Raw genomic sequence first — 25,703 nt, forward strand, 5'->3', positions numbered from 1 at the left:
GGGGTGGGTGGGGAAGAGAGAACCACAAACAAATTTTGTAAGCAAGGTAGAGGAATGGTCAACATCCGTCTCCCATGGTGATCCCTCCCTCTCCCAGCTGCCACTGCAGGGGTGTCTGAAGGACCACCTTCCTCCATTACATTTTAACATGATCACCAATGTCATGGAGAAAGTAATGTGCCCATCCACAATGACAGAACACACTTCTAATCACAGTTGGTTCAATCCAGACTGCTATTTCTGAGCTGAAAGGCCCCTTCTGTTCACAAAAGTCTTTAGATGTAATGGAGGAAACCCACGGGAAAAAAGGGATGAATCAATTTCCTCTTATTCCCCCCCCCCTTTCTCTGCAGTCCCCACCCTGTTGTGGGGGCATGCCTCAATCCCTCTAGACAGATTTTTGGAAGGACTGTGGGGCAGAGAAATAAGCAAAAGTCACTGTAATGTGTGCTTTATCAACTAAATATTTGACATATGGCTCCTTTAAGAGAAACAGCTATGATCCAGGGGGCCAGGTGCTGGACAGCAGACTCACAGGTATGCCCTGGCTAGTGTGTTAGTTTCTGCTTTGTGCAGGCCCCCAGGCCTCGTCAAGAATAAAACTTAATAGCCTTTACCTCAGCTTCTAGCGTGTTCCTATAGAAGGACACCTGTTGCCCTTCCACTGCCCAGAGGATGCTCCTGCTAGTAGGAGCAAAACCTGGATCCAAGCCACTAACCATGGAAAGCACGGTTTCTGCAGGGCTGGAACAGAGACTTCTGTATAGACGTAAGACTCATATTTGTTGCTCCACCCACTTTTTACTTTAGCCATGGCCACTTTTGCATTTGGCTGTTAACAGTTGGACTCAGGACAGTTGTCTTTGGACTGAAAAAGGTTCCCCATTCCTTCTTTAATCTATGGATTAAGGACATATCTGTCTTCAGCTTGCACTGTACAATACCATCATGCCTCATAGCTTCCCACATCTTGGTTAAGTTTGATGTGAATGCTCAGTACTAGGGGATGCTTGTGTAGTAGGTGTTGCCTATAGAATTGCCATACTTTATTGACTCCATTTCTGAAGAACTTCTACATGATTTCATCTCAAATCATTGTCCTCCTGCAACTTTCCTGTGCTTCCTTTGTCCAACTTTTTTTTTTAAAAAAAGAACAGAACACTAGCACAATCTCCACAGGTATCAATCACTACCCTTCCTTCTATTTAAAAGAGGTGTCATTATGATGTTTATAGGTTGAGCCTATCTCTTGCATCCATCCTTCAGCTGCCACTATCAGCCAGCACCATTTCAGCCATGTATTTCTTAAATCAACACTTCAATTTCTGATTATTTTACTCATTCTTTAAAAACTATCACAATATTGATGCAATAATGTGCTTTAGCACATGCACGCAAAGCACATTTTTCCCTCCACAAAGCAAAGAGTAAACAATCCTTAAATCTTAAAATGAGAAATACAACTGTTTGGCTTCACCTGGAAATTATCACTTTTAGACCTAGCAGCTCTTCTTCTCCATCTCTGATGCACACAGGCTAGCTAAAGTTATCCAAATGGTGAGAGAAATGCACTTTGCGAATGGCTAGAAAAATCTCCATGTTACATGAAAGTTCCCAGGCTGACTGGTGGCATTGAAAACTGCTTTTGGCCTCAGACAAGGTGAGACTCAGACACAGTGACCAATGGCTTGTTTGTAGCATGTAGTATTAATCCCCATTACATTGAGGTTAATATATTGGAGAAGCCAGAAAATCTGACGTGAAATTATTGTAGATGACACCAATAAGGCTTCCATAATTATGAATGTATTTACGCAAAATGATCCTTAGAAAAGGGAGGAGAGATGTCTCTAATTTTGTGCTGAAGCAAATGCATTTGTTTTTGAAGCTACTCAATAATAGATCTTTTAAACAGAGTTACAGGCACTTACTCTGCTCAGATAGATCCATTATACGCCGTAAGATTTGAAGATTGGTTATAACACCATTAACACCAGCTGTCCAAAACTCTCAAACACATGGTAAAAGGTCTAACATCATATAAAACCACATGCTGAGTAAAGAAGGATGGTAAATACAAAGAGTCTAAATTAATAGATTGCCTAGAAATGATGTGATAAGGCTGCAGAGACAGACCCCGCCAGCTTTTTACACACACAGTCTATTGATATAATTCTTTATCTTCAAAATAGAGATTTCCGATAATTGTGCAGGACTTTTTCCCTCCTCACATCCAGACATAGTCACAATAGGAAAAGCACACAGAAAAGCAAAAGGTTGGTTCATAAGAGAAGTTCAGCACACCAAAATCCACATATGGGCAATACCTTTATCAGAACTAACCAAAATGTTATAAAATAAGGGCAGTTTTTCTCCAGCTCTCTTCCTGAGGCAAGATGTTACACAAAGCAGGAAGTAGCAGGACAAGGAAAAACCCTAAGGGAAAAATTCCGGCAATTAGGTCGGGTGCTGTAGCCAGCAGTCAGCTTTCAGATTCATTTCCAAGATGGAAACTGCATACCGAATAAGTCTCTGCTGGGTGGTGTAGATCATACAACAAAGATTCCGAGACAGGGAAGCAACAGCTGCTCTCCATTTTTGAAAGCACAAAGGTTACCCAGATCTGTGGCGGTGTGGCATGCCGTAATGGAAACACATTGGTTCCTGGTTAAACAGAGAGTAGAAGTAAAGAGAAGCATGGGCCTTTGTGGATAGGTCTTACGTGCAGCAATGTCTGTAGGAGTTTTTCCAGAAGGAGGGCAAGGTAAAATATGGAAAGTGGGGAGCAGGCTAGCTTCTCAGAAAAAAATGAGAAGAATTGCCAGAAACATACAAGGAAGGAAGGAAGGAAGTTGGGGATCTGTGGATATTGGAAGGGCAATTTCCCCTTGACCCCGCCCCTGGATAGCCATGCTTTAATGTAACAACAGTTTCTTACTCTGTTTACTGAAATGTCAGAGAGTGGTGCTAGAAAGTGTTGTAGCTGTATTGACATTTGAAATTGTATTTTATGCCTTGCTGTTAGAGTCACTTGAGATCATAGTTTCTGCTTGCTTCTGTTCATACTGTTATCTAACGTTATAGTCAGACTGATACTTTTACTGATTGTTTATTTGCTTATGTTGATTGGTTTATATTGTTAGTCATCTTGGGTTTCTTTGGAAAATAAGTTCTAATATAATTTATCGTCACCCTCATTATGATAAACAGACACACAGGGGCTTTTTCTAAGGTAACAGGGTAACAGTCCTTATATATATGTAGATAAATATTCCACAGTTCAATTCCAAAGGGTTCTCTGGGCAGGTAACATTTAAAACATTAAACTGAAAGAATAGCCATCAATATTAAAATATAAAGCAGTGAGACATTAAAAACAGTGGCAGTTCTGAAAACCAAACAACAGAGCCAGGAGGATTTTTAAAAGCACCAAAATATATAGCAATAACTAAAAAGTCTCAGCAAATTAAAAAATAAATTACCTGATGCCAAAAAATAATAAGGAAGGTGGATATTTTCAAAGCTGGTATTCAACTTGATGGGAAGTCCAGTGAAAGAGATGGTAGTCTGATCACAGCCCATCTTTAGATGTTACTGGTAAGCACCTTTATCACACTTCACACAAAATAGCTAATCATATTTAGAGCTGGAAAACCAGTGCCCTGAGTAAGTTAATAGGTTGAGCTCCTATTTCCAGGAAAACATCTTTATTATATATTTATTCATATCCCACCTTTTCCCATGAAAGGATTCAAGGCTGTGTACAGATAAAAATAAGAATTGCTAAAAACACAGGAAAAAACAGTACTTAAAAAAACATTAATTGAATTAATTAATGGAACTAAAACAATATACATAGATAAAGGAAAGCAAAGGAAGACCACCCTGGCCCCAACCATTACCACACTTTCACCTAATCTACACATGTTTGTACAGATTAATTGGCAGGAGAACTGCATTGCAAAATTCAGAAACGTGTGAATTTTGAAGGATGGTTGTATGTCAGCTTGCATATTGTTTCAGAAAGTGCAAGCTAGGTAAGGTTGCCCTTAATTGCAAACTGAACCAAATTTTTCTCCCCACCCCTTTCTTAGGCATCTACTTAGTAGGGATTTGCTTTTCCATGTCGTTCATTTTGACTCCTGTGCCATAGAGAATTCCTGTGAAAGATACTCAGAGTCGAGTGTGAATTTCATGCTCTTTATTCAGCTCATAGTAGTGAGGAATGTAGTTTCCCCAAAACGTTTGCTTTATATACACTATTTACACAATGGGCCCCACGTGATTGGCTAATTCCGGGATACTCCTGTATGCCAATCAGAGTGCGGATTCACTTCCACCTGGAGCTGGATTGGGTGGCTCCTGCAGACCAATCAGACTGCTGCAATCTCAATCCTATTGTTCTGGGACCAATCAGACTGCTGCAATCTCAATCCTATTGTTCTGGGACCAGTCAGACTGCTGCAATCTCAATCCTATTGTTCTAGGACCAATCAGACTGCTGCAGTTTGGATCCTATTCAACTCAGTACATAACACCCTGATATCTCATTATTACTATTTAGATTCCCTCTGCCTTGTTTTCCCCCAATTTGAAGCCACCTTAAGTACAGGTATATTTGTAAAGCACAACCATTTTTCTGTTCATCTCATAATCTGGGTGCTTTGAATGTTCCCAAGCCATGTGGATAAATGAGAAACAGAAGAGGAGAGCAGGGACTCACAATTCTATTGGTCATATGCATGCCTTTGGTTAAATTGTGTCACATTTTTTTAAAAAAAAGGCTTGCATCTGTGAATTCTTTGGAAGTATTAATCACTAACATAAACGGAACACACAACCAGATTGGAAATCAGCAATGTCCAAAGAATAGCATCTAAGTTGCTGTCTACCTTCCACCTCTTGCTAAAAAATAATACATTGTACTATGTCTATATAGCATCTACCTGTTCAACAAAATATCGCAAGCCCATGCCAGTAAGGAGACAGCAGTTAATTTTCAGGTTCAGTTTCACAGAATAATAGTTTCCTATATGGTTAGCTTAGCCGAGTTAAAGGTTCCTTTGGAGGACAGGAAATTTGATATTCAGGAGATAATACTTGAAAGAAGCAGAGTTCCTTTCATGTTTCTGAGCCTCATGAATGTGAGGAGTAGTATATAAATTAACCTGTAGTAATAGGCAGCATTAATGCCTTTATGGACTTTTGATATCATTTGAAAAAGGTCAGGATTGCAGAGTTATAAATGAGTTATATTAACCTTCCACTGCAACCTTTTCAACTTCCAGCTGTATTCCAAGGCAATGATTCCTAAATCTGGGAGTCAGAGCCAAGGAATGGGCTACTAGAACTTGCTTGCACGTCCCCCCGCCCCCAGCTGCATGTTGTTGGTATCCTTGTTAGCAAAAAAGAAAAGAAAAACCTCTCAATGGGGCTATTCTACAGGTAAACTACATGCAGACTTGCAGTCCGTGACCAAAACGTTACACACAAAATGGCTGCCAAACAGAAGCCATTTCAAACTTCTCCTACCATGACAGATGTCACCACTTACATACAGGGCTCACTATGTCAGACAGCAATTTTTTTATCCACATCTGTATTTGCAATGGGATTGGAAACATTTGCCCTCTCTGCATAAGACCCTTCATCATTTTTACTGCTTACTTACTAAATGGAGACAAGACTAGAAGGAGCAACAAAATGGCACACAGTAGCTCTTTTGCTTCCTACACTGTAACAATGAGTAAAGAAGCTGCAATTTTGTTGAAAGGCTATACTTAAGTGCAAGAAAGGTATGCATAGTTGATGTATAAGCAGGGGTATTTTGTGTCTGTGGTACCTAAGGTTTTCTTCTTTTTTGCAAGTTTTTTCTCAAAACTACTTTTAAAAAGTAATTGCAATCACCAACCTCTTCTCGCAAAAATCTCACAGGGAACGGCCACAGAATGGAACAAACTATATTTGTTTCTTTCATTCATTCATTAATAGTATCCTACGTGCATTCATCTCCCTGCATTCTGAAGTTTCCACTGAGGAATTCAAACAGTCAATGGAGGGGACGGCAGAAATGTTGAAACCAGTGATTTTCTCGTTGTTTCAACATGACCTAATTGACTGCATGTTTTGATATGTGACAAATGCACAGTGCGATTGCAACTTTCCACCTCCTGGTGCAAGCCAAATTTCATAAAATTTCTCAGGAGGTGGTGATTTTGATCTTACCACACATCTCTGATATGTCAGGACATTCAAACCACTTGTCTCCATGCTCACAATTTTATCACAGGTATTTTTATCACGTCCCACACCACTTCAGCTGTTCACCTGAATATACCCACAGAAAATTCACAGTCCAGACATGGGAGTGGGGAAAAGGAAAATAAGATATTATTAATTACAGATGGGGAGAACGCAACCCAAGCAGCCTTCTTCTCCATATCATTGCTTTTACTTCTTCTAGGTAACATGGTACTTGCACAATGAAAAATGGGCAGATCTGAAAAACTATGACAGTGTTAAATAACCTAGCACACATTATGCTTGCATGCATGACAAGTTACATGCATGTTGAAGCCACATAGAGGACTTCAGATCTTTTACATTCCTTCATGTGCACAGCTCCCTGCGAGGGTGGACTTGGGAAAGTGCAGCACATATAGACAGGGCAGGGATGAATAATTCAGGCAGAGAGAAAAATATCTCTTACCGGGAGAAGCTATTTTCATTTGTGTATTTATTTATTTATTTATTTATCTGTTTGTTTGTTTGTTTAGGGAACCGGGGGAGGGGGTTAAATAAAAGCAGCAGCAGGATCGCCACAGCAGGCAACAGGCAGAGAGGAACAATATTTCAGTTCTATATATTGTTGCACAGCACAGAGGAGCAGCTTCATGTTGTGAACAGTTGACTTGGTGGCTGTGACAAAGAACAACAAGATTACTTCACAAACTGAATCCACACTGCATACACCTGGCTTGGGCTGAGCTTACTAGCTTTTCATGGTCACCATTTCATGGGATATTAATTATCCCACCTGCATTTGCATTGAAGCAGAACCCACAATTAAAGTTTTTCTTACAGTCCTCAATTGCACCTCCATGGAGTCGTACTTAACTGAGGAGGATTTCTTCCTCAAATCCACCAGGACTTCAGAATTAGTGCTCTGACTGCCTTTGTTCTTTTCCACACTTCAGGGAGGAAGGAGAATGAGAGTGAATGGGTCCTTGGTGTCATCTCATAGTACATTTTTTTAAATATAAAAAAGCTGAATTCACCAGCAGTGGCACTTTGCTGTCCTTTAGGAGATGTTTCTTTGAAGTATGACACTCCAGTGACAGAAGGAAGAGCAGTAGCTGAATACGCCTCTAACTCAGGTTTGGTTAATGAACCAGAAGAACCTGAAAGAGTCTTTGAAGGAATGGGACCCAGAGGAGTAGAAGTGACCAACTTCCATTCCTACAGTCTTACCTTTCTTCATTTGGTCTGACATTTTTGTTGAAGACTAGCAGCCTATGGCAATAAATTGATGATATAAGACTCTACAGACAAGAATGATACAGACAGTGGGTTTTTAGAAAAAGAAGTAAATATATGAAAAGTGTAGTTGACAAGGTCATGTGATATCAGGATTTGCTAGGTAGTTTGAGTGCATAAAGAGAAAACAGAAAAAGAAATTACCAAATTCAGGTTTCAGACTTTAGGGGGGGGGTTGACACACAGTTATAAGCCCTATAAAAGAAAGAAAGAAAGAAAGAAAGAAAGAAAGAAAGAAAGAAAGAAAGAAAGAAAGAAAGACTAGAATTACTGTGAAATTAAAAAAACAGATTGCTACAGCCAGTCTTTCAAGACATAGACTTTATTGTATGTATTAAATATAAGATTCCTCCCCCCCCCTCATTTTTAGTGATTTGAAAGGCAAATCTCATTCTTGTGCCTTTGCAACACAATGAAAAGTAGTGCTCCCATAACTGTGAGTGGTCTCTGTCACAATGTTCGGTAAAATTGAAGAAAAATTACTATGAAACCCTTTCCCATTCTCAACAGTGAGGAACAAGGCCGTACAGTTAGCTGGTATGGACAAAGAGTGCTGGTAATGATCCAGCCACAAAATCACGTTGATTTCCATTCGATGGATGTAAACATATGCTGGTAAATGTTATTTCCAAAGTCATAGATTTGTAGACTTGGAAGGGACCCTGAGGATCATCTAATCCAACCCTCTGCAATGCAGGAATATGCAACTGTCCCACTGGGGAACAAACCTGCAATCTTGGCGTTATCAGCACCACATTCTAACCATCTGAGCTATATCTTCAGTTAAAGTCCCTTTATCCAAGTTGAAGAAAAAGAAAACACCGAAAATATAACCATAAAATGCTGGGAATTTTCTTTGCCTTTGTGAATATGATTGGTTTAGCTCATGCATGGAGTTCGAGGCCAGTTTTGTTCACTAAGATTATAAATTTTATGTTGTTGTTGTTGCTGCTGCCCACTAGAGGACTAACAAAATTAAGGCGAAAATCTTCCACTCCTGTTCACACATACTATTGTTTACTTCTTAAGTACCGGTAATCAGTGAAGTATCTGGGGCTATGCAAGCTGGGCCAGTTCTTGGAAGATCCCAGGCCATTTTTAAGCCATGTTTAATTTTCATATTTCCTGCCTATCACTCAGATGTATTTACAGTATTATATTTGCATTTGCTCTTCCATGTCTTTTTCTTCCACCACCTCACAACTGGGAGGTTTTTTTTTTAAAAATAATAAACCAACAAGTAAAAATAGCTGGTCACCCAGTGAGTTTCAAGGCTAAGGGGGATTTTGAACCCAAGACTCACTGAGTTAAAAGATAAATATTCTTGGTGGAATCCAGCATAGCAATAAGATAAACATTCTGTCTGGGAAAGAATTTCCACTTGTGCCACAAGATATTCTTCCCCTCTCCTCCTCCTGGGTGTCCCTAAATCTGTTCTAGGGGCTCCCCCAACCCTCTGGAACGGTTTTGGGGAGGGTGCAGGGCACCCATGTTCAGAGGAAAGGAGGAAAGTCCTGTTACGCAAACAGAAATCCTTATGCTTACAGCAGAATACCACCTACTGACTACTATGCAATTTTGGCTCTCTTGTGATATTTGTCACATTATCTAAGAGCTGAACTTGCAAGAGTACATATTTAATAGTGCATATATTAAATTAATATATTAATGTATTTAAATTAATACACATATTAAATATATTAAGGATGCAAATATTAAAAATGCATTTCTTTCCATTTCTAGCCTATGTTGACAGTATTTTAGATCTGTGGTGGAGGAACATGCATTGATTGCAAGATGATTGCAAGTTCCCTGAACAAATTGCTGGAACAGAATTATTAGCTTATGATTACTAGACTTATTTTAAGAGTTCAATGGTAAATATTTAATAAGTAGTCAATAAGTACTTTGAGGGAGAGTAACAAATGCAGATTTCAGTATTTAAATAATATTTAATGGAGATAATATGCTTCAATACTCTGAATACATCTTCCAGAGGATTTTCTAAGCCTTAGTGGTTTGGTGGGATTCCCCCCCCCCTTTATTTTCCAGTGGACTGTTAAATGGACATTTTCGCATCACCCAAAACGAGAAAATGCTTCATCAAAAAAAAAGGAGGATACAGATTTGCATAAAATCCATATGTATAGTTTAGAAATAATTACTATAATTTAAATAGAAATACAATGTGACCAGGTCACCTGCATGCCTGCTCAGTCTGCTACCCAAAGGTTAACCGTAGGCTGGCAACTTCAAGGTCTCTCCTGGGCTCCATTTTTATAGCTCATAATCTTTAAACCAGACTTGGATCAGAGAGCCGTATTCGATATTGTTCAAGGTATTTCTTTTTCTTGGTTGTTTGTTTGGGTATATTAATATAAATTCAATAAAAATATATTTAAAAAAAAGACTTGGATCAGAGAGCTTGTTTAACAGACACTCTAAATCCCGTTTAGGGAACACATACCCTATCGCGATAGATAGATAGATAGATAGATAGATAGATAGATAGACAGACAGACAGACAGACAGACAGACACCTGTAAGACTGTTGAGGGCAATGTCAAAAGATTTCTGAGTTATTGTTCAGTGGCTGTGCACACACTACCAGCTTAAAATGCAGCTAGGACATTCTGTCTCTCAATTTTCTTTTCTTTTTTCTCTTATGTCATGTATTTTGTGTTTTTATACTATAAACTGCCCTTGGTCTTTGGATGAAGGACAGTACATAAATGTAATTTTAAAATAAAAATGAAATTCAGATTGAATCTGTTTTGCAGAAAAACACAAAAAATGCAGTATTTCATATGAGACAACAGGATAGATATGGATTGTGGCTAATACGTGTACACCACTGCTCAAACCAGTGGCCAGTGTTTCAATCTTCTCTTAATTTACAGTCTGCCTGAAGCAGCATAAATATCCCATCCAATGAACAGATGAGCTGACTTCAAGCGCAGACTACAGAGCCTGTCCTTTTTTGAGAGGAGTAAAACAGAAACCATTTACTTATGATATCTGAGTACCCAAGATACTTACTTTTAATGAGATGACATTGAAATAAATGTGCTGCCCTGAACATTCCAAAGCGGAAACTCTTCTTTTAAACTTTAAGCTTAATTGATCCTGTGCCATGAGAAATCTTATTGAAATAGAGGGGTTTGTGCTGTTAAGCTCCTTTTCATGTACTCAATCAAGTGGCCATGAGGACAAATGACTTTATTACTAATCAAAAAGGAAGATGTCTGTGTAATTTTACAAATTGCCCTGTTATGAGCACCATTCTGCCATTCATTTTGCTCAAGAAGAGACTCTCCTACTGAAACGGAATCAGATTTACAAGTTACCATTTTAAGCAAGAGATGCCCTAAGAGCTTCTCTGCACTCCAATCTAAGATCAGCAAATCATAAACTGGTGCTTCTTGAATGAACGCCACAATGCTGCAGGATGGCTATTCAAGGAAACAATGGCCAATTATGACATTTGATGGTCGAAATCTACATGTTGAAATTTGGGTTTGGATAGAAATCCTAGTTCTGTCTGAGATATTTGGCAGAAACATTTCAGATTCCAACATAAAAATTGATTTATGTCCTGGGCTTATAAGGGGCATAGAATGGTAAAGGGTAAAGCGGATGTTATGAGCCAGGATGGGAAGGAGAGTAGTGAGCTGGCTGGGCTGATGAGATTTCTTGTCCAAAACATCTGGTGGGCACCAAGTTGGCAATTGCTTGCATGGTGGTTTGACAGCGATTGACAGAGGGCTATCTGAAGAACAGCAGGGATGTGAAATACGGTACTATTATTCATTTAGCAGGAGGTTAACTACAAGGAAGTAGCTCTCATAATTGTCAACAAAGTGACCCATCACTTCTTGAGCTGTATCTTTATTTTATTTTATTCCTTTTTATTTTGTCTTCATCATCTGCCACAGAAGTTGTCTCCCCACTCCCTTCAGTCCCTACAATGTACCTGTCCTGCACCATTCATGTTAAAGGACAGGTTGCCACAAAAGTGAAGAGTGGATCAGATTCCAAGAACACAGCTTCCGTCATGCTGCTCCCCCAAAACGGGTTATAGGATTCACTGTCAGAATCATATTTATATGCAGTCATATTTATAACCCGAAATTGTTCGTTAAACCTCTCTTCTCCCTTTCTCCTCCCTTGTGCAGTTTATCATTCCCCCATGCAGCAAAGATTTCTTAGCTCTTTTATCACCCTCAAGAAGGTTGGAGGAAAGATTTTAATCAAGTTCTCATACGTCATTCAGACACCCTCTCCAAAAAAGAAAGAAAGCCAGAAGCCTGCTGAATCTGTGGCTTTGTGTGTCATCTGGATGGATTTTATACCATCCATTTTATTTGCATGATTGAATTCCTATTTATTTTTTAAATCCCTTGTATAGTATTTTTATTGACTTAATGCTTCTCAATGTGCTACCTAACTCTATAATGCTAAACATTCACTTCACGCTCTGCCTTTCTGTCCAGTGCCAGCAGAATAGGCTGAATGCTACTAATGAATCTGAAACAAATAAACAGTATAATTTGGATTATCCAATGCTGCAGATGAACTACAAGGCATGATTGCCCTTCCCATGATGACATAGTATTTCCTTGTAAACTTCCTGGAGGTATTTGGTTGGCTTGTGGAAATTCTAGTCGAGTGCTGAACAAGCCATTAAACATTAAACCCAGATGTGGAGGCAGTACAACTCCAGTATGTGTGTCTGTGTGTCTGTGTGTGAAAGATAGCACATCCCTTGTCTGAAGGTGGGAAAATTAAGGGTTCCATCACTTCCTGGAGCCTGTGATCTGGGCTCTAAGATTTCCTGTTGCCATAACCTGCTGTGAGGAGCCTGTGATATAAAGCAGGCAGGTAGACAAAGGCTTTAAACAAAGGTTGCTAGCCGGAGGGTAGCTGGATCAAGGTGGCTCTCAGCATGGTAAGGAAAAAATATTTTAAGCCTGAAAGAGGGGCAAACAAGAAAGCTTCTACTCAAGATTCTTCTGAGAGTCTGGTAGGGAGAGGGACTGTTCAAGTTCAAGGACTGCATTTTAATCTACTTTTGGTTTTTTGCTCTGTTGGGGAATTTGCTGAATTTCTCAGTTATGTTTTCCTTAAAATTATCTCTCACTCTTTCTCATTTTAGTAAACTTTTTACCTGTTTCATCAACCTGTGTGGTCTCAGTTTATTGTAAACACCCTTATGCCTAGAAGCCATAACCTTCTCTACTTTGCAAACTTCAGGCAGACCCCAGGAAAGTGCTTGGTGATTGATAAAGGACAGCCTGATAAGGCTCATCTTCCCCTTTATCTTGTAGCATCAAGTTCTTTGAAGAGGCAAGGTGGGTTGAACAGAAGGGCACACCCTGCATATCCAGAAGTGCCTTACCCTCAGCCAGCATGTGACCCAGGGTGGGTAGGAGGTGGCCATCACTCAGGCAGAAGATCATGGGTGCGACTTTCAGATTCTACCAAGCCAGGTGCAGTCGGAGGGTTGTACCCTGGAGTCTGCTGCTACATTGCAAGAAATCTTGGCACAGGTTTATTGGATCACATGGCATAGCTGATTGGGCAACAAACTGTCTTGAGCCAATGAGAGTAGCATCCCTGGATTTTTAGGCAAATTTGCATCCACATCAGAACAAAGGATAGTCATATTGGTCTATAAAAATCTATAGAATCTACATTATAGCAATGTATTTATTAGGAACAACCAGAAAGCTTACTATTTCATGCTATATTGCTTGGTCCCCTAGTAAAGGTCTCGTCCTACTGTGCATTCAGCATCAGAGTAATTAAAGGCCAGGATCTCAAAACCAATGTTAAAGATGCCAAGGATTTGGGCATGGCCAAATGGAATATTTGCTTTGTTGAAAAGCAGGTCCCCATCCAACATCTGAATGTGGCTGTTTGCAAACTCAAGCACCAAAGCCCATTAGGTGCATGGAACGAGTTGCACAGTCCTTTGGATCCCAGTCAAAGTTAGGCTGCAATCCAATGCACACTTTTCTGGGAGTGAGCCCCATTGAAAGCAATGGGAATTAATTCAGAGGAACACCTAGGATTGCAGTGTTAGTCTGCATAAGTGGTTTTCTCCAGAGATGACTTTGAAAAATTAATTTAAAATGCACACAAACTTTAGATTTTGTACATTTTCTATGACAAAATTAAAGTCACCACAGCTCCTGTTGTAAAAAGCAGATAGTGCGCATAGCTCTTCTTTTCACTTGGATCAAAACACTCTATCAGAATAACTGTTCCGTTACTGGACTGGCGGGGGGGGGGAGGCATAGGCAATGCTTTTCTGAACTAGAAGGGAAGGAGCAGCAGCAGTAGTTTTTTTTTAATCTCATAAAGTTGAACCAGAAAACTTAATCAAACCCTGCTTGACCTTGAAAACAAGATTAAGTGTTTAATCTAATGTGGAAACACAATGCTCTGAAGAAACATTGCTGGAACTGGAGACGCTTAAATCAACCTTTGATAAAATGGTAACCCAGAGGGCAGCTTCCTCTTCATTCTTTGTCTGACCAGTATAAGCTCTCTTGATTAGTTAGAAGCCTGACCACATACTGATCTGCTTGACAGAAAAATAAAATGGAGGTCGGAGGAAAACCACCATTCCATTTTGCTTTTCAAGCCATGCAACATGTTTCATTGCTCCCAGACCCAGGAATCAAGACACCTGTATTTAAATAAGAATTTAATTGAGTTGCTGATCTACAAAAGTCCTTGGTTATCCATCCAACTCTTCAACTGTAAAAGTGGTACCTACTGAAGAATGCTTGGGTAACTTAACCCTGGTTCCAAGCCTTGGTGAGAGCTGTACACCGCTCAAAGCTGTACACAAACCTCAAAGCAGTGCCAAGGGGTGCCTGCTAGTGCCCCAATTCCCTCACCCCTGGAAATCCCCCCCCCCAAAAAAAGTCTGGGAAAATCTGGACATATGGCAACCCATGCCGGCAGTTATTATTGCAAATTTGGAGAGAGAGAGAAAAGATCAACATGGCAACCATACCTACTTAGTCCTGAAACAACAAGCTGGACCCACACTGCCATGATCTGGCAGGAAGGGTAGTTTACCATCCATCTGCTGGAAATGGACAGGCAGACCTTAAAAGCCTCTCCCATTCATTCATTTTATTTATATGCCACATTTATATTAAAAAAAAATCATGCTCAAAGCAGCTTACAGCAGAGAAAGTAGGATGCATTTCAAACAAATAAAACAACATACCAAGAAACCGCATTCCAGTATTACAAATATAACAAGATTACTTAAACAACATGCAGCATCTGATAACGAAAACAACAAGTGAGTGTCACAGTTCCACCTTGGTCCTAGAAACACTCCTCCCATGATGTTGCTCATGTGACTTCCCATGTGACTTCTTACTGGATGCATGTCCAGTGCCGCATCTGCTTTTAAAGTAACACTTCTACATTTGGCTGGCCATCTGTCACAGATGCTTTTGTTGAGATTCCTGCATTGCAGGAGGTTGGACTAGATGACCCTTGGCATCCCTTCCAACTATGCAATTCTGTCTACAAATTTCGCCATAGGAGGCACCCCACGCCTCCAATTGTGAACTCCAGGCATCCAGAGTCTAGTATTTTATTTATAACCTGCACTTTCATAAAATATATCAAAGCATCTGAGGGAGGTGCTGGAAGTTTTAAGTAAGAAAAATGCAAAATAGTCACCCAAACTATCAGTGCAAAAAATCCACTTCTCTTTCCTTATGCTTTTCTCTATGTGCCAAAAACTCCCTCCCTATCCTTATGCCTTTCTATATATGCCAAGAGAACATTCCCTCAATTTTTGGACACTGCCCCTACCTGTGAACTGGCACTTTGGTTAAGACCAGTGCTTTTTCGGGGGGGGGGGGGGACACAGGGTTACGTATACCTTTAAACATTTTGTGAATCTAAGTTTGTCCTCATTGAGGGACAGTATTTCAATATGAGTAGGAAAATAAGAGTACCCCTAAACATATATATATTTTTTTAAGAAAAAAGCACTGGTTAAGACTGTACACATATATATCTATATAGGCACCTATCACAGAAGGAAGAAGACCATTTAATTAGTGTCAGTAAAGCCAAGGGCAATGTGCTATGGGCTGACCTAGCACAAGCACAGATCATGAAAGCGAGGCAGATGAGAAGCCACAAGTGCATTAGCAGTTCCAGAATAATGTAATGAGAAAATGTTTATGGACTTGTGGAATAGAGCATAACTGCACTGGGAATTAATGTTTACCATGGAAAGGAAGATGCACAATTCAATTCCACTCAAATTTGGTCCTTTTTCAGACATGCTGTGCCTTTGGCCATCTGTTTCAGGTCCTATTCCAGCCTAGATTTTATTTCTTCTGGTTTGCCGGGTAAGAAATATGCTTCCTATGTGTACTGTTTATAATGGGCAGATGAAGACGGGCTTTCTGCCTTTAAAGCAACACAAGTCTTGATGGGAGGAAATTGTTTGGTTTTACAACTGCTTTCACAAATATGTTAGAATCTTCTTCATCCACCCATTCACATGTAGCCTAGAAACCTCATGAGTTATACCTGGCCTTGCCTTATACATCTGAACCACTTCTTCCCAGGCCATCAAAAGCCTATATTCCTCCTTTTCCACTTCTCTCCCAAATTCTATATGTACCCTCCTGCTTTACATAAGCTAACAGAGTCCATAATAGCAAGGGGTGTGTGACCCTGCTCCTTGGTTTCAGAAAGCAGAGGTTATGAATTTGTGATGCACACCTGAGGAAACCCTAACCCTTGGTTATTTGCAGGTATATTACTCTCCCTCAGCTTGTGGATTTTTGCTCTCCCTTGCACACCTTCCCTAACTCAAGAAACATAACTTGAAGACCTTTATGTTCATTGGATATGTGAGCATTCCACAGAGAGTTATGTAATTCAATGAGTCCTGCATTAAAAAAACAAAACAAAAAACCCCCACTTCGAAACCTTCAGTCTTATTCAGTATACTTTTATTCAGGTGAATGGCTCCATTAACATCACTGGGGTAGGCCATTTTAGTCAGAAGGCAGCCATCATGATGAATTAAGACGTGTCCCATTGTGTAACTGCTTAGTCCATAACTGACCTCTGCAGCTGAAGCACAACCCTTGCCCACGGTATGTAACTTGCCACCTGACCCCTACATCTTAGCATCATTCAGGAACATACTGGGGAGGCGGGGATTACAAGCTGCAATACTGAATGATGGCAAGGATGAAGGAAGAGTTCCTGAGAGCATACCTGAAACAAAGATTTGCCTTAATCTAAAACTTGAAAAATCTGAATGCAAACTTTGGGAAATGGCTCCTGCCCTCCTTCTTTCCTTCACCCTAAAATTCAGCTAACATGATCTTACAATGCTCCACTGTTACAAAAAGAGAAAGGGTGCAACAGGAAGTGAGGCGTCAGGAGGAACCAGAGTCCTCATTTAACTGCATTATTCTTGAAAAGCACAGTTGTGTCTGTCTCAGCTGGCATAAACCAGCGAGTGAACCCTACCTTTTTCTAACGACCCTTTTAACAGAGATTTATTGCAATCCCATGTAGAATAGAGGCCCATATTTAAAAGCCTGAGATGTTCTCAAGCTAAAAATGAACTCATATAGAATTAAATGCTTACACTCTGGCAAATTACTGGCTAAGAATCTTACGAAAACAATTATGATTTTAGGAAGAACACAGAAGCTGTGCTTTCCTGATATCTTTGATCCCTCTAGCTCAATGCTATCTAGAATGACAGGTAGTAATTTCTCTGGGTTTCAGACGGGGGTCTTTCTTAGCCTGACATGGAGGTAGGGAGGCCAGGTCCAAAAGAAAACAGAGCTCCTCCACCAGACCAGTAACTTTTGGCTCATCTCCAAATTTGTCTTCTCCTGCTGTTCACTACAAGATCTCTGTAGTACTTGAGTTTGGTTTTCTCTTCCTCCCTCACACCCCCTTTTTGTGTCTTGTCTTTCAGCCCCTTAAAAATATTTGAGGGGGCTGCCCCTGCCCCAATTTGATGGGTGTTGCCATTCAAATGCTGTCCGTGCACCACGTCTTGTGATCAGTTATGCAGGGTGGGGCTTACCTGCCCCCTCCCAATATTTTATTCAAGTTGGCACCCCTGATCTTCTGTCTGCATTTGTAAGCTACTTTGGGAACCCCCCCCTTTTTGGCTAAAAGCAGGATAAAAATGCCACATGATGATGATGATGATGATGATAGAGAGTAAAGTTCATCAGGTGTGGCTTGTCATGCTGCTGAACTTGGAGCTGCCAGGGATTACACGAGGGGCCTTCTGCATGGAAAACATCTTACCTACCACTGAGCCATAGTTCTTTCCTAAACATATTGACTCTGGTGTTTCAATAGGAAAACTTGGGTGTAGTTCAAAAGGAAAAGATGGAAGATGGGCTAGATTAGTTTCAATGTTCATTCAGAAAGAAACAGATAGCTCAATCAAGGAAGCATGACTTTTCACTGCATGCGGTTTTTGTTTTCCATTCAAGCTGGTTACAAAATTAAATATTAAAAAAGGATATTTATTTGACTGCATCAGTTAGCTCTGTCAGGAACTCACACTGACTGGATGACAGTGTATCAATAGTCATTTCTACATTTGCAGAAATGTCTGTCAGGCCCATGGTATTTCAGTGGGTTGGCTGTTTGCATTTGACCACTTCTACTGTGACCAACGTTGCAGTGCAGCCTGTTTTGTCTTTTACTGATGGTACAGAGTAGTTGTTGATAAGACTTATTAGAATTCATTCATGCTTTTCAAGAACCAAAGCTAACTTTCACTTTGAAATTCTAAAAGTTATGTGCTGGCATTCTTGCTACACAGGAAAATGCTGATGGAGACAATGGCTGCTGAAATGGCAGTTATTTGCTGAGTTGTTCACAACCAGATGTGATGAGGACATCTCCAGTAGATGTTACCTACTGAGCACTTGATGAAACATCTGTGTGATGTGACATTTATTAAACTGCTTACTGGTTCACTGTAAGGGCAAACTGGGTTCTTACCTTCATAAGGGCACAGTGCCTTCAATATCCAACAGGCAGAAGTGCTTTGCTCAGCAGGCCAGCAAATCTGCTGCTGTTGAAACAAATAAGAGGACAGCACAATGCACATTTGATGCAGGAAGTATAGATTCCCCGGGAATCTTGCACTTCAGAACATCAAAATCTTGCAAACTGGAAACTCTCTCTCTCTCTCTAACATATTATACAAATGATGAATTATGTAAAATGGTTTGATTTGTTTTTGTTTTGGCAGTGTATCATTTTTTAATAAAAAAAACTTTTAGTCTCATATACCTCCTAGCACTATTCATACCAAATAAAGTAGAATAATAAACAGCATTTCTATTTCAGCTTGTCTGTTCCTTAACATAAGAGAAACATATTTCTATGCCCTTTGGAAGCTGGCTGATGAATGATGAAAGAGGCATAAAGAGAATAGCGCTGGATTTCAGAATTAAGTTACCAAGCCTAATAGTCAAATGAGAATCCACGTTCCATGGAAAAGATGGGCAGAGATGTGAGAAGCTGGAGTGAGTGAACAGTATGGATTTTTTTGGCAATTGTTTTACTAGTTAAGATTAGAGATGTGAGAGAAATCCAAATCAGTTTACACTTAAAGGTGATCTTATCTAATTCACACTTTCCAGACTATCCATGAAGCATAGCCATAATTTGAAATTTGCACTTACCCCAAATCTTGGAGTGCAGTTCTCCAGCCAAATGTGTACAGAAATGCATGTAATAGGATAAACTGTGCATATATTGGTGAAAATAACATACAAAAACACAGTATATTAGGGGAAATTGCTTTTGCAAAAAAGCATCTATTAGGAGAGATTTGCACTAAAAATGCTGAAGTTTAATGAGGATTTTTTAAAAAAAAAAAAATCCTGAATTGATGTGGAAATATGAAGAACCAAGCATAAGACTGGAAAAATAAGAAACAGAGAAAAACCAAAATAGACTTGTTTTCCCATCCCTAGTTAAGAATGAGAAAATCTCTTCCCTTTGCAATAATAAATATGAGAGGATAACAAATGTGAATTATCTGTTCCAAATGCCCTGGCAAATAAGTAGAGTCTTTTAAAAATGAAACAAGGATTAAAGGCCTGACATACTGATGTTAATTGAAGCACTGCTGAACGGACGTGCTTTTTAGCAGTGACAAATAATTTAGTCTTCTTGCTGGCTCCATACAGCTTGTTGGCTGCATATGACTCTTCTAACTATGTATAAATTACTGGCTAAAGCTACAGAGTTCTATATTCCCCCCCCCCCAATTTTGTAATAGTCTTCAAATTGAGCAGCTTTGGCTAACGAGGAATCGTGTATGGCGCCCACAGAAGGCAAATTTAATATAGGCACTCTGAATACCTGCCTTTGCACAAATGTTACTGTCTGTACTATTCGTGTCAATAATAATAAAAAGCTAATTCTAAAACACCTGTTAAAAACCCTGTTGACACTAATTCCATATCCAGCTGTTTGCTCACAGCAAGCACAACTTCATCCTAAGCCTTCTGGGAACCAGTTCTGTAAAAAAAACAGCAAAGGAACTACTCTCCTGCAGGTCTTTCTCAGATGGTGGAAACTAGGCTAGCTTCACTTAAATTAAGCCTTCTTGTGTCATGCATGAATTGGATCCCAGCTGAGGACCTGTTTACTGCACATGTTCAGTATAGCTACTCATTGGACAAGGTGTCTAGAAGATAAATTACCTGAGAAGAAGCCACATGGCATAGGAAGACTGACTTTGAGGAACAATGTTTAAAGGCTGCAGTCCAGTGTATGCTTACTTGAGGTAATATTCTCCTCATTTAATTCCAGTTTAAGAGCCAACTTCGCCTCTGCCTTGCCCATCCCTCTCTGCCTCCTGGTAAGTAAAGGTAAAGGGACCCCTGACCATTAGGTCCAGTTGCAGACGACTCTGGGATAGCAGCGCTCATCTCGCTTTACTGGCCGAGGCTCTGTGGTTTATTTGACTGGCCTGGTCTACATATGCAGCAGAATTAGGTGGGTATGAAGTGATAGGTTGAGCAGTATTACCTCAGGTTGTAAGTGAACAATCACATTAAAAAAAAAAAGTTTCCTTGGCAAAAAGAAAGAAAATGGAAAGACAGCAGAGAAGGGAGTGGTTATACTGGAACAAGTATTCCTGATGACCTAAAATTTACCTGTGAGGAGTTTTTTGGGGGGAGCAGGGGATGTCACAGGTGGGAACATTCAAAAGTTTCACATGCACACACCACCTGCAGCCTGAAATGGCATAGTTCCCTTCACCACCGTAAGGGGAAAGCCAAGCCCCAAATTTCATAAAAACAGAGCAGAAGAGAAGCAGTATGTCTTTCACTATCCTTAACACAATAAGGCATTAACTTACCTGTCTGTAATCTATTTTTAAACCTTCCATGCTTACAAGAGATCCCTGTTGTAACAAGCCAATGCAAGGAAACCAATTATCCACCAATACTGGCTGCGCTGCTAAAGAAAATGATGCCTTTTGAAATACTATTTTTGCTAATGTAGGTGGACAATAAAAAGGAGAGCAAACTCTCAGGAATCAGTGGGAGTTTGAAATGTAGACAATTTGCTTTAATAGCAATGTCCTCTTGGGGATATGTTTGAAGATCTCTGATCCTCCTGTCATTGATGTCTAGGAAGCATTTCCTATGGAAATTGAATTTTAAAAAAAGACCAAGCCCAATGGGGAAATGTTGGACTAGATGTAAACCTGTGACAAACTCCACTGCTTTGATTATAGAGAGACCACTGGATTTTTTGAAATGTGGTTCTTTCATTGTGCCAGCCACGCACTCCAAACACACACACACACAAATACTAAGGGAAATACTAAGGGACACCCAGTCCTCTTTTATATCATCCTATAGGGTCACACCCAAATGCTGAATTCAATAACCAGAGCAAAATCTCTCTGCAAAACATGTCCCTCCAGTATAGCTGACACCCAGTTAGTAAAAAGGCATAGGACTGAGCTGTAAGTCCTACAGATGTCAGTGGTTCTTTCTTCCAATTGTGCACAGGACTGTAGCCTTAGGAAGGAGCACCAATTGAGCCCATGTTCAATTCAGTGGAATTGTAAATGAGTTAAAATGAAGGATAAAATTTTCACTATACACAGTGAGCTGTTCAAAGGCTATTTAAGCTTGTTTGGCATATAGCAGTGCAAGAAAGTGGTGCACAGCATTCTCAAGGACATTTTCAAGGGCACAGTGCAATGCAGAAGCAGCCTTAAGAATAGCATCCTTACCCATTGCTTCATTACCTGTCCAAGGTCTTGCCTATTATACAACACAGCCCTGCCTTTCAGGGGATAGGGCTGAGGTTTGGTTTTACCTCAAAAGAGTAGCGTGGCCATTAATACATTCCTGTCACTTTGAAAAGACATTGGGTTAATTTAGATGCAATCAAACTTACAAATAAGGTAAATACCAAAACCACTTGCTACAAATACATGACAAACCCTATCGAGCATGAGAATTCTCCTGAAACAACCATTTGCAATTGCCATTATGAGAGGGGAACACAGCATGGAAGCTTGGATTGACAAACCAACTTTTTGCACATCCATCAACTGGCTGATTCATGAAGCATTTCTGACTAGAAGGGACCACACAATGGCTCTTGTGATCATACTGAAAGTTGCGAGAAATCAAATTTAATTTGCATTACAATGCACCATTTTAAAAATTGCATTACAAAGTAGTCCTCTCACAGGACTCCCGTGACTATTTGAAAAGCAGACAGTAGACACTGAATTTAAGCAGAATTTAAGAGGCACCACATTCATTTTTATCCTAAAATGAAGCCAGGACTTTTGAAGTAAACCCAAACTTGAAAAAGTCATATTGTGCAGACATCATAAAATTACTGCAATCCCACAAGTTGTAAAACTGGCATTTTGTACAGGAAGGAGAACACATGTGTAACATTTTTTTTAGGGTAATGGTACTGAGTTTAAAGCACTATATTCAGTCCAAACATACTTTTCTTCTCTAGGGTTGAGCTTTTGCAGGGAGTATCAGCTTTGCAAGTGAGAATCAGAAACTGCCTAGGATTCTAATTGGCTGCATTCCTGTGACATAACAAAAAACTGTTCTATTCTTTTTTAAAAAAAAACACTTCCTTTTAAAAAATTAATAGGGCAATGAATGAACAGATAAAATATGAATATTTCAGCAGCAGTTTAACATTTTAAGGAGGTGGACAGTTCATCTGAAGCATGATAATGAATGTTTGTCACTGCAAAGCCATGAGGAACCATACTTATCCCACAGCTAAATGATATGCAGTGATCTGTTTTTTTCCCCTATTGTGTTTACATGACCATAATAGGGTAAAATAATGACATAAAGTACCAAGACTGGATTACTGCAGTGTGTTCTATGTGAGACTTCCCTTATGCTTGATCTGGGAGCTGCCCTAGTTGCCGATTTGCTACTGGGCCAAGTTCAAGGTGCTGCTACTAGTATATAGCTAAAGCCTTGGGACTTGGGACCAGTACCTGTTAGATCACCTTACTCCAAATATGCCCACTATATTGCTTTGATCCACAGAATTGGCACTGCTATGCTACAGGTATCATATACTAACCATTCTGCATTTGTAAGAAATCAATCTTTCAGTGTGACGGCACCAAACTTTGGAACACCCTGCCTATTGACATCAGGCAGGTGCCTTTGCTGTACTCTTCTCAGAGCCTGCTAAAACCCCTTTTTAAAAAGCCTGCTGAAATATGTAGAGTGTTGGGGCGTGTTTTAATTTGTTTGTTAGCGTGCACCTTGGTGGGAGCCTCCCCATGGCAACTCCTACTGGTTGCCCAGCAGGCAGGCTGGGTGGAATTCCAGTACAGGATGTGGGCTGCCTAGGAGCAAGAGGGAGGATCCTTGCCTTTATGTGATATCAAACCCCAATGGTCCTGTATGCAATGAAGTTTTGGCCTTGTTTATCTTGTACATGGTTCTAGTCTGCTTCCCGCACTTCTGCCTCTCTGTGCACAGCTATATTTTTGGTGCACAGACTTGCATATTCAGATGGGAGAGTCAGGATTGTGGCAAGTGCTCTTTTCTTACATTAACGGATGAATATGCAAAACAATGAAATGATTTCACCATTTTTAGGACATTTTCAACAGTTAATTGACTGGCTGAAAGAATCGCATTTGACTTCAGAAGCCCTTGAATCAGAGACTCAATAAAACAAATATTTGCCTCCATGATGGCACAGCTTCCCGAATTCATGCAGTTATTTTCTGTTAGTGTTAAGGGGCCTTGAAAATATCAATCCTAGGCACATTACTGATGAACTAGGCCCATTGTGAAGTATTTTGTAATGCTACACTTAGCTATGCCGCTAACTTAATATGCAAATAAATTCAAGTATTTACTGAGCCATGAGAGAGCTACTAGGCACATCTCTCATTCGTCATTGATAGGGAGAATAGATGGAGGCCACCAAATGGAATCGGGAGATAAGATATATGCAAAATATTTCTCTGTTGCAAAGGCAAAGTGCACAGCTGCAGCAATATTAAGGATAAATAGATTTTTTTTCATGATAGCCTCTTATGAACATATTTTTCTCTGTGTGTGTAAGCAGTTATAAGCTGTGCCATTTTCAGATCATAGAGTCACTTGTACTGCAAATCTATCTTCACTGGGCTGGACAACATCCCCGCCCAGCTCCTGAGGTTTCAGAACACTGCTCTATAATCTCAGGGCTCATCCAAACTTCTGCTTGTCCCATGCCTAGAAAGCATGGGGCTCAGTGGTTTTCACCTTGTCCCATTCATTTCCCAGGGAAAACCTGCTCTTTTGTGCTAAATCGGAGCAAACCTCAATCTAGAGCAACCCCAAATTTCCATTTGCTTCGATTGAGTGCTAAATAGCTGTTTTTCCTGAGGGGAAACAGTGGGACAGGAGGAATGGTGGATAAGCCCTTAGTCAAGTCATCTCTGCAGCAAAACATGGTAGTATGGAATGCCTCTGCTCAGGGTCCATGCCGCCATTATTATTATTATTATTATTATTATTATTATTATTATTATATTTATTTATACCCTGCCCATCTGGCTAGGCACCCCAGCCTTCTTCCAGGATACGCCATAGATAGATCTGAGCATTTCCATCAAATAGACAGCAGAAGATTCTAGTTCCACACCCCACAAGTGCACTAGAAGCCACTAATAAGTCTTCTGATGCTTCAGATGCAAATTGTGCATAGAAGCTATTAAAAAAAAATCAGAAAATTAATTACAGACCTGGAGATAATGCAATGACTTGCATTCTGTTACTAGTACAGTATAGTCACAGAAGCTTGCTGCATATCCTGTATGCTTTTCCTGTAATAAAGATCTGTCAATCATCTTTCACGAAACAATGAATGTAGCAACAGCTAATCTTTTTAAAGTTCCTTCACAATCTCTGGTTACCTAGGCGATACCTGTGATTAGAAGATTCCTCACAACATTAGCATTTCCAATACTCAAAGTCCACTTGCAGCACACTGCTATAGACTTGACTATTTCTCTCTCAAATAGCATTTCTCCTCAGGGAAATTCCCACAGATGGTGCTGGGAAATGGCAACGTCTTATATATTTTATAAGAACCTATGGGATTTAATAGAGAAATCCAATCCTGGTATACCATGCATATGTATACCATATTCTATATACTAAGAATTATCGAGTTCTGTAGGAGGTGCCTTGCTATCATTTTAAATATTAAGTTCCCCTTCAAATTGGGTATTTCAAAGGATGATCCTCTCACCTTTGTTTAGCAACCTTTTGACTCATTTTCATTGTCCACATACACCTGCCTACAGAAAAGTGGGGAGGCAAGTTACCTATATCAGCAGTTGCTTCACAAACAGCAAAACTGGGGTGAAAAACTAAAAGTTCATACTCACACACCCTTAATTACCCCAAGTTATAAATCTTAATTTACTGAAATCTGTAAGGGTTTAATTGATCCACATGCACATTTATCCTAAACCTCCCAGGGGGTTTTTCTTTCCCCTGTATGGTTCTTTCTGTATTCTCACAAAATTACACACCAAACCATCTCATTCTGGATGACCGAGATATTTTTATCTTCAGAGTATT

At 39.9% G+C, this 25,703-nt stretch overlaps 1 protein-coding gene across 3 annotated transcripts in view; it reads right to left on the reverse strand.

Annotated features, from left to right (window-relative positions):
• Positions 1–25,703, reverse strand: part of SCML4 (Scm polycomb group protein like 4) — a 68,339-nt gene that overhangs the window by 37,621 nt on the left and 5,015 nt on the right. Inside the window, exon 2 of one of the 3 annotated variants that reach the window (XM_033143545.1) lies at positions 18,583–18,655. The exons of the other annotated variants lie outside the window; for them this stretch is intronic. The gene's annotated coding sequence lies outside the window, so the exon portion shown is untranslated. The remainder of the gene's footprint in view (positions 1–18,582; positions 18,656–25,703) is intronic. 3 annotated transcript variants of the gene reach the window in all.

Source organism: Lacerta agilis, chromosome 3, assembly GCF_009819535.1.
Source record: "Lacerta agilis isolate rLacAgi1 chromosome 3, rLacAgi1.pri, whole genome shotgun sequence".
NCBI classification, from domain to species: domain Eukaryota; kingdom Metazoa; phylum Chordata; class Lepidosauria; order Squamata; family Lacertidae; genus Lacerta; species Lacerta agilis.